Genomic DNA, 3,737 nt, shown 5'->3' with positions numbered 1-3,737 from the left:
CACACACACACACACACACACACACACACACAAGAAAAAAAAGATAATTTAGTACTATATCTGAAGTTTATCTCGTAGTCAGGCAAATGTCCCCTATAAAGGGGCAGACCTTAAAATTTGTACTGCAGCTAACCAGTTTTTTTTGTGGCTTCAACTTCTAACTTCTGTTTTTGTCTTTTGCGTATAATATGTCAGCATCTACTACAGGTAAGATATTCTTAACTTTTCAGAGAACCTCCCTTTGAAATGTCCAAAGTGTTTTTTTAAGTGCTGCTAATGTGAATAGCAAAACATACATGATGACACACATTCTTTACTGCCATAAAGAAGCTGAATAAACAGTCACAAAAAAAGGGCAGTTCTGCAATGACCTGCTGGGAATCAAAACAAAGATGAGGCATTATTTTCACACATTTATTCCCTGATAGAGGCGTTTCACATTTATAAAAAACTGACTTTTAATTAATGACTCAGTCTGAGTCATCGTCAGAGCCTCTCTTTGTGAAAAAAGACAAAAACAATACTCTGGATGTTAGTCTGCAACTATGTGGCTTAACAAGCAGTTAGTCATGTCCCATGTGTTTAATGCAGTTCTGTCAAAGGATATTTAGATGTGGGAGTATATGTTTAGTAAAATAACATTGAAGCACCTTGGAGGTGATGTTTCTTTTCTCTCAGTTTTGAAATCCATATTTGGTTTCACTATATATAAGTGTAGACACAAGGAGAGCCTTTTGTGCTTCAAATGGGATAGGCTCTCTCAGCCATTTCTTTTCAGTGACAGAAAAATGTGCCTTCTTTAGTACATTTACATCTCAGTCTGATAAACACTCGCAGCCTGACAGGAGAGACGTTGGATAACAGCCTCGCTGCCCGCCGTTCCATTTCAACTCTGTCGCGTCTAATCCTCAACATTTGAGTCCCAAAACGCTTTCTGTCACCATTTCAGCATCACCGTGGACGTATTGAGCTGTCAAATCAGTTGCTATTTTCTCTGTCATCCAGCAATTCTGACTATTAAATTACACGGCGCAAAATGACTCGACTCGGCAAATGCCATCGGGATCAAAACTATTTAAAGCCAGGGGCGTTCAGTCGCCGCTGATGTTACCCACGTTTTACCTTCTACCTCTAAATGGATGAGGCGAGAAGAGGCGATAATATCATGTTTGAGCTTCTTCAGCTGAGATTGCGAACAGTTTTACCTGCTGAACAAAGTAACACGGGCTCAGTGCATTCACAAATCACTTTCTGTTATAGGAATGTGTTTCATGTATTGAATGGAGCTCTCACTGCACATCGTGCTCGTCCACTTAGATGCCAGTGTTTTAAACAGAGATGTCCCATGATCTGCTAATGCTCAGGGGATGTGATGGAAATACTCTCAGCTACTATCAAACCAAATTTACACCCATATTTTAAAAAAAATCAAAGTTTACGTTGTTTTACATTGGAGTTGACCTCAAGTTAATCAGTCGTAGAGTGAGTCAGTTTCTGACGGTTTCGTTAAGTACATTCCGAAGTTAATGAGATATTTTGCGAACAAGCAAACAGGGTTGACTTAAAACAATCGATGCCAACGTTTTAACAGTCCTGCTGCTGTGTGGGCAGCTGAAGGGTTAAGAAAAAATAGTTAGCAATTTGTTAGCCGAGAGTTTGTTGGAATGACACTTAGCTACTACCACACAAGTTTCACTCAACATCTGTAAAGCTGACCTATTTACAGTGTACTCATTTCTGTGTTTAATAAGTTTAGTTTAAATGTATGGGGTACCAAATGTAAAATAAAATGTTAAAAAATGTCCACTAACATTTTATTGTTTTTTTAGCTCACTGTTCTTACATTTTTTAAATAAATGTTAAATTTAAATATTATGTCTAAAAGTTAAATCCTATTTCTAAATGTTGGGGCTAAATTTAAGTATTTCAGAATGGAAAGCAGCCTTTGTTGTTAGTGCATGACATTTGTTGTAACATCATCATCCTGCAACTAAGGCTACCACCGCTAACACTGCTAATGCTGCTAACACCGCTAATGCTGCTAACACTGCTAACACTGCTAACACTGCTAACACTTCCCTACAAACCATCAAACTTGCAGTTGCGTCTGGTGTCTGAGCAGCACTTAATTTTTCATTTTTATTGGCGTTAGCAGCGTTAGCTTTTGTCGCGTGATGATGACATCACCACAAAGCCGAGCACCAACAGGAAAGGCTGCGTTCAGAAATTCCTAAATGCATTTTTCTTTATTTAGCAGCCACATTTAAGATTTAATGTTTACATTTAGACATAAAATTTAACAGTTAAACATTATATTTAAATATTGAAAATGTGTTACTGACATTTTTTAGCATTTTATTTTACACTTGGTGCTCTATATAAATGTGTCATCATTAATCAGACAGACACGGCAAGTTAATCAGTGTACACGTAGTGATTACTTTTGCAAAGTTTCATATAAATTTGAGATATTTTGCTAAGAGACACGTTTGAGTGACACTTGTCCAATGCAGATATAACGCATTTGCAAACCCTTTCCTGGAATGGGGAATGCAGTACACTATATATTTTTAACCAAAGGTTCTGCAGTTTGAAGCAACTGTTTGCAACTTAAAGGGGACATTCACATTGGATAAGAAAAACAAAATCCCACAACAGTGTGTTTGGCTGCGGGGAAATGGCAAAGCAGAACCACAATTTGTTTTTCTATTTGTTTTCGATTGCAGCTTCACCTTCCCCCCGCCGACAGCCGCTGGCCTCATCTGTCTCTTAGCGGAGACTTGTTCCCCCCTTTCTCTTTGCTGAGACGGGGCACACATCACTCCTCAGATCGTGGGATGCATTACTCTGACACAACTCTGCTGAAAGTATAACTTCAGTGCTTCTCCTACAGCGTGTGGAATAAATGAGCAAACCAACATTTTGGAGGTTCAGTTTTCCTTCCATCCAGCTCATCTACTGCAGCGACAGAGTTGCTCTGCAGGTTTAGCGTGCTGCTGTTGTTTCTGGCTTATAGGGCGAAGCTGAAGTTACTTTTTTATACTTATTCTTCTCACTTTTATACAACAATCACCTTTTTTAATTTTTCAATTAACAACAAACTGCAGGTTAAGTTTTCTTTCCAGTTGTCTTCATAATTCTAAATATATAACTGGGGGAAAAAGAGAAAGAATAGTTGCTCAACATGCTGTTTTCACATCCTGTTTGATCTTTTTTTAGCATTCATTCGACAATAACTGAATTTCAGAGGCTGACCTACATTAAGCCTATGTTTTGAAACACATATTCTTATAAAATGAGGCAGAAAATGAAGATTCTTACCCTTGACAGAGAGGATAAAAAGAGATCTTTCCTGATTGGTAAGGAAGTGCCAGCGTCTCCTGTGCTGATGTTTGGGCTGGCCTTTAGTGCAGATTTACTGGATGAGTTACATGTGGGTGGAGTGTCACGTGCACATATCTGTAAACAGGTAATTCCGATCAGGCATGGCAGAACTTGTCTGGTATTCTGACAGAGAGTTGCAAGGTGACAAAGATGGTGTCATGGAAAAAAAAACTAAGTTTCTAAAAGAGGAATGGAGAAAAACTTAAAGTAATCAAAAATATTCTGGTAATTTTGAAGCAGGGTTCTGTGTTAAAATACCTAATATTACCACTTTGAATGACCTCAGTTTGGGCCAACAGATTTTAATTTTGGCCAGATTGATGAGCTAATGGGTCAGAATTTTGCCAAGACCA

At 38.3% G+C, this 3,737-nt stretch overlaps 1 protein-coding gene across 1 annotated transcript in view; it reads right to left on the bottom strand.

Annotated features, from left to right (window-relative positions):
- gjb9b (gap junction protein beta 9b) overlaps positions 1-3,406 on the bottom strand; it is an 11,955-nt gene extending 8,549 nt beyond the window's left edge. The window contains exon 1 of the mRNA XM_014024163.1: positions 3,322-3,406. The gene's annotated coding sequence lies outside the window, so the exon portion shown is untranslated. The remainder of the gene's footprint in view (positions 1-3,321) is intronic.
- Between the last annotated feature and the right edge of the window lie 331 nt (positions 3,407-3,737).

This window comes from Austrofundulus limnaeus, unplaced genomic scaffold, assembly GCF_001266775.1.
Source record: "Austrofundulus limnaeus strain Quisiro unplaced genomic scaffold, Austrofundulus_limnaeus-1.0 Scaffold410, whole genome shotgun sequence".
In the NCBI taxonomy this organism is placed as follows: domain Eukaryota; kingdom Metazoa; phylum Chordata; class Actinopteri; order Cyprinodontiformes; family Rivulidae; genus Austrofundulus; species Austrofundulus limnaeus.
Note: the sequence above shows the minus strand (reverse complement) of the source record. Positions and strands in the feature narration are given on the sequence as shown.